We start from the raw sequence: 12,552 nt of genomic DNA, 5'->3' as shown, positions 1-12,552 counted from the left end.
ACATCTGAGAATTCTTAATTGGCTGGTTGTAAATAGCCCTGGACTATGGAACAAAGGATTATCCTGACACCTACACCGAGGTATTGACGGTGATTCTCAAATATCGCAGAACAGAATGTGATACGATGAGATAGAATGCAATAGAAACAAAGACACAGGAACGGGTTACCTGCTCTTAACGGTCAAAGCGAACCTTTCATTCTGACATTCTGAATTCTTTAATTCGAAATGAATCAAATCTCCTCAAGTAGGATTCGAACCTACGACCAGTCAGTTAACAGCCGACCGCTCTACCGCTGAGCTATTGAGGAACAACGGGAGATTAGATCTCATAGAGTTCAATTCCTGTTCTCAACCCATGACCAATATGAACTCGAAGTTTCTTCGTAACCCCCGGAACTTCTTCGTAGTGGCTCCGTTCCATGCCTCATTTCATAGGGAACCTCAAAGTGGCTCTATTTCATTATATTCCATCCAGATCCCAATTCCATTTTTATATTGTCATTGACATGACATAAGAGATGTCGGTTCTAGTCTATCTTTTTCTATTTCTATATATGTATATGGAAAGTTCAAAAATCATCATATAATAATCCAGAAATAGAAAAGAAAAAAGGGAGGTTAATGATGATTTTAAAATCTTTTATACCAGGGAATCTAATATCCTTATACATGACGATAATCAATTCGGTCGTTATGGTCGGACTCTATTATGGATTTCTGACCACACTATCCATAGGTCCCTCTTATATCTTCCTTCTACGAGCTCGGTTTATGGAAGAAGGAGAAGAAGGAACCGAGAAGAGAGTATCAGCAACAACTGGGTTTATTGCAGGCCAGCTCATGATGTTCATATCAATCTACTATGTACCTCTGCATTTAGCATTGGGTAAACCTCATACAATAACTGTCCTAGCTCTACTGTATCTTTTGTTTCATTTCTTCTGGAACAATCACAAAGACTTTTTTGATCATAGACGTCCTACCAGAAATTCAATGCGTAATCTTAGCATTCAATGTGTATTCCTGAATAATCTCATTATTCAATTATTCAACCATTTCATTTTACCAAGTTCAATGTTAGCCAGATTAGTCAACATCTATATGTTTCTGATGCAACAACAATATGTTATTTGTAACAAGTAGTTTTGTTGGTTGGTTAATTGGTCATATTTTATTGATGAAATGGGTTGGGTTGGTATTAGTCTGGATACAACAAAATAATTTAATTAGGTCTAATGTACTTATTCGATCTAATAAGTATCTTGTATCAGAATTTAGAAATTTATGGCTCGAATCTTTAGTATTCTGTTATTTATTACCTGTGTTTACTATTTAGGCAGAATACCGTCACCCATTCTAACTAAGAAACTGAAAGGAATTTCCGAACCGGAAGAAGTGGGGGAAAGTGAGGAAGAAAGAAACATAGAAATAGAAACTATTTCCGAGGGGGGAGGGGCTAACCAGAAACAGGGGACCGAAGAAAATACTTCTTCTTCCCTTTTTTCGGAGGAAGAGGTGGATCCGAGCAAAATCGACGAAACAGAAAAGCTACGAGTGACTGGAAAGAAAAAAAAAATAAAGGGCGAATTCCACTTTCGTTTTAAAGAGACATACTATAAAAATAGACTGGTTTATGAAACTTCTATCTGGATGGGAATCAAGAAAGTTCGAGTTAGAAATATTAAAAAAAAGAAGATAAATATTTATTATGGATTGAAAACCTCTTGTGACACTTCTTTTGATTCTAAACGATGGAATCGACCTTTGCGATATATAAAAATGACCAGTTGAAAATGCTATAAAAATGAAATGTCACAATATTTTTTTATACATGTCAGTGATGGAAAAGAAAAAATATCTTTTACGTATCCACCCAGTTTAGCAACTTTTGGGGAAATGATACAAAAAAAAATATATTTTTTCACACCAGAAAAATGGTTTTCTGATGAATTGTATACTGATTGGAGTTTTATCAATGAACTAAAAAGAAGAAATTTGAGTAAGGAGTTTATAAAAAGAGTCGAATCTTTAGATAAGGAATCTTTTGATCTGGGCATACTTGAAAAAAGGACTCGATTCTCTAATAATGAAACTAAACGAGAATACTTGCCTAAACTATATGATCCTTTCTTGCATGGACCCTACCGCGGAAGAATCAAAAATGGGGTTCCCCACAGCATAAATCAAACTTATAAAAAAACACGGATCCATTTTGGATAAATAAGATTCATGCTCTACTTACTACTGATTATCACGACCTTGAACAGACACTAGATACACTCAATATAAAATCATTAGCAACAGAAAAGAACTCTTTATTGACATTGACAGAAGATGAACAGGGAAATATCGATTCCGAGGATCGAGTCAAAATTTTGAAATTTTTATTCAATATAGTTATAACTAATCCCAACAATCAAACAATTAGAAAAAAATCTATTGGAATAAAAGAAATAAGTAAAAAGTTCCTCGATGGTCATACAAATTAATCGACGATTTAGAACAACAGGAGGGAGAAAACGAGGAAAATGTAACAGCAGAGCATGAAATTCGTTCAAGAAAATCCAAGCGCGTCGTGATTTTTACTAATAACCAGGCAAACGCCGATACTTATACTAATACCAAGGATGCTAATGATCCTGATCAAACAGACGAAGTGGCTTTGATACGCTATTCGCAACAATCGGATTTTCGGCGCGACATAATAAAGGGTTCCATGCGTGCCCAAAGGCGTAAAACAATTACTTGGGAGCTGTTTCAAGCAAATGTACATTCTTTTTTTTGGACAGAGTAGACAAACCACTCTTTTTTTTTCTTTTGATATTTCTGGACCGCTGAAACGAATATCTCGAAATTGATATGTAAAACAAAGAATCAAAATTTCTGATTATACAGAAAAAGATCGAGAAAAAGACGAGGCCAAAAGAGAAAATACAAAGAGAAGAGAAATGAGGATAGAAATAGCAGAAGCTTGGGATAGTCTTTACTTGCTCAAGTAATAAGGCCCAAAGTTAATAACCCAATCAATTTTAGAAAATATATTATATTACCTTCACTGATAATAGTTAAAAACATTGCCCGTATGTTATTATTTCAATTTCTGAGTGGTCTGAGGATTTAACGGATTGAATCGAGAAATGCATGTTAAATGCACTTATAATGGTGTTCAATTATCCGAAACAGAATTTCCAAAAAACTGGTTAACAGACGGTATTCAGATAAAGATCCTATTTCCTTTTTGCCTGAAACCTTGGCACAGATTTAAACTACAACCCTCTCATAAAGATCCAATGAAAAAAAAGAAAGGTCAAAAGAATGATTTTTGCTTTTTAACAGTTTGGGGAATGGAAACTGAACTACCTTTCGGCTCTCCTCGAAAACGGCGTTCGTTTTTTGAGCCTATTTTTAAAGAACTAAAAAAAAAAATAAAAAAATGGAAAACGAAATGTTTTATAGCTTTAACAATTTTAAAAGAAAAAACTAAATTGTTTCGAAAAGCTTCAAAAGAAACAAAAAAATGTATCACTCAAAGCATTCTATTTCTAAAAGGAATAATAAAAGAACTTTCAAAAATAAATCCAATTCCATTTTTTGGGTTGAGAGAACCATATGAATTGGGCGAAACTAAAAAGGATTCGATAATCAGTAATAAGATGATTCACAAATCATCCCTTCAAATTCAATCTATGGCGTGGACAAATTATTCATTAACCGAAAAAAAAATAAAAGATCTGACTAAGAGAACAAACACAATCAAAAATCAAATACAAAAAATTCTAATTATAAAAGACAAGAAAAACGAATTTCTAACTCAAGAAATAAATAGTAGTTCTAACAAAATAAGTTATCAGGATAAAATATTAGAATCATCAAAAAATTTTGGCAAATAGTAAAAGAAGAAATATTCGATTAATCCGAAAATTCTATTTTTTATAAATTTTTCATTGAAAAGATATACATGGATATTCTTCTATATATCATTAATATTCCAAGAACCAATACCCAACTTTTCTTGAATCAACAAAAAATGATTGAGAACTTCATTCACAATAATGAAGCAAATCAAGAAAGAATTAATAAAACAACTAAAATACAACTCATTTTATTTCAACTATAAAAACTCACTTTCTTCACTTTCTAATATTAGTATTAGAAATAAAATGAAAAAGCTTTTGTGACTTATCCTCCTCTCACAAGCATATGTATTTTACAAATTATCACAAACCCAAGTTATTAGTTTTATAAATTCAAACCTATCCTTCAATATCATGGAACATCTCTTTCTTAAAAAATGAAATAAAAGATTATTTTGAAGAACGGGGAGTATCTCATTCCAGATTAAGACATCATTATGGGTTAAGACAGAAAATTGTTTGGCATTCTGGAATGAATGAATGGAAAACTGGTTAAGGAGTCGTTATCAATACGATTTAGTTCTAGAATAGATGGCTAAAATTAGACCAGGACAATGGCGAAATAGAGTCAATCAACACTATCTGGCTCAAAATAAACATTTAACAAAATGGGATTCAGATGAAAAAGAAAGATTAATTCATTACGAAAAAAAAATGATTTTCAAGCGAACTCATTACTAACTCAAGAATATAAACTGAATCAAGAACAAAATATAAAAAAATCTAATTTTAAAAACACTATGGATATGATTTTTTATCATATAAATCTATTAATTATCAAGATAAGAGGGACCCGTATGCTTATGGATCACCATTCCAAGTAAATAAGAGGGAAGAGAGTTCTTATCATTACAACATGGATAAACAAAATTTTTTTGATACACTGAGGGATATCCCCATCCATAATTATCTAGGAGAAGGCGATATCCTAGATGCTATGGGGAATTTTTCGCACAGAAAGTTTTTTAATTGGAGAATTCTTGATTTTTGTCTTAGAAATAAGGTCGATATTGAGTCCTGGGTCGATACCAGTACCAAGAGTAAGAAAAATATTAAGACTGTGGTTAAGAATTATCAAATAATTGATAAAATGGACCTTTTTTATTTCACAATTTATCAAGATCAAGAAAGCAACCCATCCAATAAAAAAGGAAGCCATTTTGATTGGATGGGACTGAATGAAGAAATACTAAGTCATCCTATACCGAATCTAGAACTTTGGTTCTTCCCAGAATTTGTGCTGCTATATAATGCATATAAGGTTAAACCATGGATCATACCAATAAAATTACTTTTTCAATTTTAATGGAAATAGGAACATTAATAAAAAATATTATTGAAAATAAAAAAGGGACTCTTATAGCACCAAACGAAAAACAAATTATTGGATTAGAGAATCGAAATCAAGAAGAAAAGAACCCATAGGTGAAGGGGTCTTGTATCAGATGCACAAAAACAAGGAAATTTTAAATCCGTTCTCTCAAACCAAGAAAAGATGTTGAAGAAGATTATGATAAATCAGACAAAAAAACGTAGAAAGAAAAAGCAATACAAGAGCAACACGGAAGCAGAGCTTGATTTCTTCCTAAAAAGGTATTTGCGTTTTCAATTGAGATGGGATGATTCTTTAAATCAAAGAATAATCAATAATATCAAAGTATATTGCCTCCTGCTTAGACTGATAAATCCAAACGAAATTGTTATATCCTCTATTCAACGGGGAGAGATGAATCTGATATTTTGATGATTCAGAAGGATTTAACTCTTAGAGAATTAATGAAAAAAGGAATATTGATTATCGATCCAGTTCGTCTGTCGGTAAAAAATGATGGACAATTTATTCTATATCAAACTATAAGTATTTTGTTGGTTCATAAAAATAAACACCAAATTAATCAAAGATACCAAGAAAAAAACTATATTGATAAAAATCATTTTTATGAATTTATTGCAAGACATCAAAAGATGACTGAAAATAAAGACAAAAATCATTATGATTTGTTTGTTCCTGAAAATATTTTATCCCCTAACCACCGGCGAGAATTGCGAATTCGAATTTCTTTCAATTCCAGGGATAAAAATGGTATGCATAGAAATGCAGTATTTTTAAATAATGTAAAAAACTGTGGTCAAGTTTTGACTAAAAACAAACATCTTGATAGTGATAAAAAGAAACTAATTAAATTAAAGTTCTTTCTTTGGCCCAATTATCGATTAGAAGATTTAGCTTGTATGAATCGATATTGGTTTAATACTAATAACGGCAGTCGTTTCAGTATGATAAGGATCCGTATGTATCCGCGTCTGAAAATTCGTTAATGGTACATTTTAATGGTACATTTTCCCCTATATTATGTATGTATCGTGACGGGTATATGAAAACAAATAGATGGTCACAAGGATTGTCTTACATTTTATTCTGATACACGATACTAATTTAATGACATACATATCAATTAGATCGACAAATGAATCAACAAAATCCTCTTATTTGAACTCTGTAAATTTTCTTTGTAGAAATCTTCACTCTTTTGTATCCCTATACGAATCAAATCGAAACCCGGATTGATTAATTTTATTTGAAAAAAAAAATGATAAAGTTCATAACGAACTTAAAATCATCGTGTATATCAAAATGACTGGTATTATTATTACTGATCAGTAAAATTCACATTCAAAAAAAGGGGGAAATTTTTTGGTTTTATGGTAAAAAATTCATTCATCTCAGTTATTTTTCAAGAAAAAAAAGAAGAAAACAGGGGGTCTGCTGAATTTCAAATAGTTAGTTTCACCAATAAGATACGAAGACTTACTTCACATTTGGAATTGCACAAAAAAGACTATTTATCTCAGAGAGGTCTACGTAAAATTCTAGGAAAACGTCAACGACTGCTATCTTATTTATCAAAGACAAATAAAATACGTTATAAAGAATTAATTGGTGAGTTGGATATTCGGGAATCAAAAAATCGTTAATTTGGGTAATTTTGAATTAGTCAGATTTATTAGATTTTCATTTTGATGTACTTGTTTTCGTTTTCAACAATTCATGTAAGAATGAATCGAGGAAAAACTTATGAATCTATCAGCTACAGAAAAAGACCTTATGATAGTCAATATGGGGCCTCACCACCCATCAATGCATGGTGTTCTTCGTCTCATCGTTACCTCTAGATGGTGAAGATGTTGTTGATCAGAACCAATATTAGGTTATTTACACAGAGGAATGGAAAAATTGCGGAAAACCGAACAATTATACAACATTTGCCTTTATGTAACGCGTTGGGATTATTTAGCCACTATGTTCACGGAAGCAATCAAATGGACCAGAACAGTTGGGGAATATTCAAGTCCCTAAAAGGGCCAGCTATATCAGAGTAATTATGTTGAGTTGAGTCGTATAGCTTCTCATCTATTATGGCTTGGACCTTTATGGCAGATATTGGCACAGACCCCTTTTTCTATATTTTCAGAGAAAGAGAATTAGTATATGATCTCGAAGCTGCCAACGGTATGAGAATGATGCAATTATTTTCGTATCGGAGGAGGAGGCCGATCTACCTTACGGCTGGTTAGATAAATGTTTGGATTTCTGTGATTATTTTTAACAACAATTGTTGAATATCAAAACTTATTACGCGAAATCCTATTTTTAGAACGAGTTGAAGGGATAGGCGTTATTGGTGGAGAAGAAGCAATAAATTGGGGTTTATCCGGCCCAATGCTACGAGCATCTGGAATCAAATGGGATCTTCGGAAAGTTGATCATGAGTAGTGTTACGACGAATTTGATTGGGAAATCCAGTGGCAAAAAGAAGGAGATTCATTAGCTCGTTATTTAGTCCGAATCAGTGAAATGACGGAATCTATAAAATAATTCAACAGGCCCTGGAAGGAATTCCGGTGGTCCTTATGAGAATTTAGAACTGATGCTTTGATCGAGAAAGGGATCCAGAATGGAATGATTTTGAATATCGATTCATTAGTAAAAACCTTCTCCCACATTTGAATTACTGAGACAAGAACTTTATGCGAGAATGGAAGCCCCAAAGGAGAATTAGGAATTTTTCTGATAGGGGATCAAAGCGGTTTTCTTGGAGATGGAAAATTCGCCCGCCGGGTTTTATCAATTTGCAAATTCTTCCTCAGTTAGTTAAAGAATGAAATTGGCTGATATTATGACGATACTAGGTAGCATAGATATCATTATGGGAGAAGTGGATCGTTGAAATGATAATTTATACGACAGAAGTAGAAGATATCAATTCCTTTACACATTGGAATCTTTAAAAGAGGTCTATGGGATCATATGGATGTTGGTCCTTATTTTGATTTTTGTATTGGGAATCACAATAGGTGTACTAGTAATTGTATGGTTAGAAAGAGAAATATCTGCAGGAATACAACAACGTATTGGGCCTGAATATGCCGGTTTTCGGGGTATTCTTCAAGCGCTAGCAGATGGAACAAAACTGCTTTTCAAAGAAAATATTCTTCCATCTAGAGGCAATACTGTTTATTTAGTATTGGACCGGCTATAGCAGTCATATCAATTTTACTAAGTTTTTCAGTAATTCTTTTTAGCTCGCGCTTTATTTTAGCCGATCTCAATATCGGTATTTTTTATGGATTGCCATTTCAAGTATTGCTCCTGTTGGACTTCTTATGTCAGGACATGGATCAAATAATAAATATTCCTTTTAGGTGGTCTGTGAGCTGCTGCTCAATCGATTAGTTATGAAATACCATTAACTCTATGTGTTTTATCAATATCTCTACGTGCGATTCGTTGAACTAGAAACTTTTATTTTACCTATTCCTTTCTGTTCTAGAAAATAAGTTGAGTTGATAAACTAAATTAGTTAGTTATATATGAGTGAAAGAAAGCAGCTTATAAATTCGCAGTAAATTAAAACAAAAATAGAATCTCATTTCCTATGTACAAAAGTTAAGGAAGAAAAACGTAAGCGGAAGAAGTCTTTACCCCAAGACGGGGTTGATTAGTCAATCTAGCTTGAAGCGGGCTCAAAAGATCAACTGTATAGAGTTTTCGCCATCCTTTGTATGGATTCCCATACATGTATTGCTAAACAAACGGGGATTGAACAAAACGAGTGGATGGTTAGGAACACCAAAATACATAAAGGATTGGTAATGGAGATTATAAATTATATAAAAGAGACTTCTGATAACATAAAAGAATACTAATTGGGGCTTTAAATTGCAGAAATGACTAGGCAGCATTCCCATGATTCCGGTCCAGAGTATCCTCCTATCTGCCGATTAAAGTAATGACTATCAGAACGAAATAATCCTTTACTATTTTTTAGTTTAGCCCCATTCGTGGTTTTATCAGATCCGAAAGCAGAATAGGAACGAAAGAAACAATAAAGAATAAAAAGAAATCTTTTTTATTCTTTTCAGATATAGAGAGATCTAATCCAAAAGTGATTTATGAGCTAATGGAATGTTTCATTTTTCGTAATAGAAAACAATGGGTTGAAATATCTATTGATATTCTACAAGAAGTATTTTATTGAAGGCTTAAGTTATTACTAACAAATAAAAATTGAAATTATGGAATGGGCGAGATCAATTCAGAAGCACTTTTTTTATTCTTCAGAATATAGCAGACGGAATTCCATTGGTATATTTGGACCTTCCAATCTATTTTTCATCTATTCTACAACCATATGAAGATAAATAATACTGATTCGGTCTTAAAATTTATTTGTGACCTACGAGGAGCCTGTATGAGGTGAAATCTCATGCGTATGGTTTTGACTAGCGATGTAAACAGGATGTTATCATCGATTATAATTATCTAACAGTTCAAGTACAGTTGATATAGTTGAGGCGCAATCAAAATATGGTTTTGGGATGGAATTGTGGCGTCAAAGCCATCAGGTTTATCGTTTTCTAATTTCTTCTCTAGTGGAATGAGAGATTACCTTTTGATTTACCAGAAGCGGAGGAATTAGTAGCAGGGCATCAAACCGAAATATTCAGGTATCAAATTTGGTTTATTTTACGTTGCTTCCTTATCTAAATCTATTACTTTCTCGTTATTTGTACAGTTCTTTACTTGGGGTTGGAATATTTCATTCCGTACGTATTCGCCCCTGAGCTATTTGAAATAAATAAAATAAATGGAATCATTGGAACGACAATTGGTATCTTTATTACATTAGCTAAAACTTATTTGTTTTTGTTTATTTCTATCGCAACACGATGGACTTTACTCAGGTTAAGAATGGACCAATTATTAAATCTCGTGAAATTTTTTACCCATTTCTCCGGTAATCTATTAATAACTTCTTTCCAACTTCTTTTCACTGTAAAGAAAAAAGAATCTGAGATTCATGACTTGGTTCAACAAGAGAAAGAACAAATAAAATTATTCATAGATATTCACGATATGTTCCTGGTGGTAACTGGTTCATGAATTATGGCCACCAAACAGTCCGAGCAGCAAGGTACATTGGTTGGTCAAGGTTTCAAGGATTACCTTATCCCACGCAAATCGTTTACCCGTAACTATTCAACATCCTTATGAAAATTAATCACATCAGAGCGTTTCCGCGGACGAATCCATTTTGAATTTGATAAATGCATTGCTTGTGAAGTATGTGTTCGTGTATGCCCTATGATCTACCTGTTGTTGATTGGAAATTTGAAACGGATATTTGAAAAACGATTGCTTAATTACAGTATTGATTTCGAATTTGTTATTTTGTGGTAACTGCGTTGAGTATTGTCCAACAAATTGTTTATCAATGACTGAAGAATATGAACTTTCTACTTACGACCGTCACGAATGAAATTATAATCAAATTGCTTTAATGTTTACCAATGTTGTAATTGACGATTATACAATCTTGAACAATTGAATTCAAAGAAAACTCAGTAAGTAAACCTCCTGTTCTATTAAAGCGTAAAGAGAAATTTCCCATTCATTCTTTTAAGGTTCCGTTTGCTTAAGTTAAAAGACTGTTTGGTTTGAATTAAAAAGAATGAGGCCTTGTCAATAAATAAAAATTCAATTACAAATTAACAGGTTGATAAGAATTTTGATTCCTTTTTATTGAAAATTAAAATATATTAATATATTCAATTATTTTGAAACATATAGTTTCAAAACAGCCATCTTTCTTTTGAACAAAAAGAATCAAAACGAAACTATCCAATAATTGTGCTTAGAGCAATTCACGCCTAATAGATTAGGATTTTATTCAATTAGGAATGCGTATCATAAAAAATTCTGGTCGGGTCAATAAGATCATGAAAAGTATTTGATTTATTTATCTCTTATTTTATACAGAATGATTTGCCTGGACCAATGCTAACGATTTTCTTTAGTTTTCTGGGATCGGGTCTTATATTAGAGGCCTGGAGGTAGCTTACTACCAATCCAATTTATTTGCCTTTTCATTGGATTGGTTCTTGTTTGTATATCCTTATTTTATATTCTCTCAATTCTCATTTTGTAGCTGCTGCCCAGCCTCTTATTTATGTGGGAGCCATAAATGTTTTAACTTATTTGTTGTGATGTTCATGAATGGTTCAGAATATTATAAAGATTTTAATCTGGACCATTGGGAATGGCCTTACTTCGTTGGTTTGTACAAGTATTCTTGTTTCTAATTACTACTATATTAGATACATCGACGGGATTATTTGGACTACAAGATCAAATCAAATTATAGAACAAGATTTGATAATAATAGTCAAACAAATTGAATTCATTTAGCAACTGATTTTTTTTCCATTTGAATTCATTTCAATAATTTTTAGTTGCTTTGATAGTGCAATTACTGTGGCTCGTCAGTAATAAATCTTTTCAACTAGGAATAAAGTGCCAATCAAAATGAAACCTTTTTCTGTTTTTTCTGTCTTATCGCATCCATTTTCTTTGAATTCATTTGAATATTGCTGTGTATAAATAGAAATTCGTTGATTCGATATATTTCAATAGATTTTTTTTTTGTTATACCTTTAATCAAATCTGTTGAATTATTGTTCATAATAATGAATCGAAATTGATAAGGAGTTGGTCAATGATGCTCGAACATATACTTGTTTTGAGTGCCTATTTATTTTCTATCGGTATTTATGGATTGATCACGAGTCGAAATATGTTAGGGCCCTGTGTCTTGAACTTATACTGAATGCGTTAATATAAATTTTGTAACATTTTCTGATTTTTGATAGTCGGCAATTAGCGGAAATATTCTCAATTTTGTTATAGGCTATTGCAGCCGTTGAAGCAGTTTGATTGATCAGCTTATTGTGTCTTGATTTATCGTAACAGAAAATCAACGCGTATCAATCAATCAACTTTGTTGAATAAGTACATAATTATTAAATTATAAGATTCACCAATTTGAATTAGCATACAATATGTTGAATCACATCATGTTTTCAAAAACGTAAGAAATCAAAGTATCTTGGTCCTTCTGAGTTGATCCCCTGAAATTGATTAGAAAATTTCGTAAATCGTTGATTCATCTGGTGTTTAACTATATTTATTTACAAGTTTTTTATGATGTTCAAAATTTATAGATCCCATGTCACATTCAGTAAAAATTTATGATACATGTATGGGTGTACTCAATGTGTCTGAGCCTGCCCACCG

The 12,552-nt window shown here is 32.3% G+C and overlaps 1 non-coding gene and 2 pseudogenes across 1 annotated transcript; 2 read left to right on the top strand and 1 right to left on the bottom strand.

The window, feature by feature from the left end:
• Positions 1 to 239: 239 nt before the first annotated feature.
• On the bottom strand, positions 240 to 311 carry TRNAN-GUU (transfer RNA asparagine (anticodon GUU)). Its single transcript has one exon. It is a non-coding gene; the product is annotated as a tRNA-Asn (tRNA).
• A 79-nt stretch (positions 312 to 390) lies between these two features.
• On the top strand, positions 391 to 1,472 carry LOC128288312 (protein TIC 214-like; annotated as a pseudogene).
• Positions 1,473 to 6,922: 5,450 nt separating this feature from the next.
• On the top strand, positions 6,923 to 8,146 carry LOC128288313 (NAD(P)H-quinone oxidoreductase subunit H, chloroplastic-like; annotated as a pseudogene).
• Positions 8,147 to 12,552: the final 4,406 nt, after the last annotated feature.

This window comes from Gossypium arboreum, unplaced genomic scaffold (assembly GCF_025698485.1).
Source record: "Gossypium arboreum isolate Shixiya-1 unplaced genomic scaffold, ASM2569848v2 Contig00200, whole genome shotgun sequence".
Classification (NCBI taxonomy): domain Eukaryota; kingdom Viridiplantae; phylum Streptophyta; class Magnoliopsida; order Malvales; family Malvaceae; genus Gossypium; species Gossypium arboreum.
Note: the sequence above shows the minus strand (reverse complement) of the source record. Positions and strands in the feature narration are given on the sequence as shown.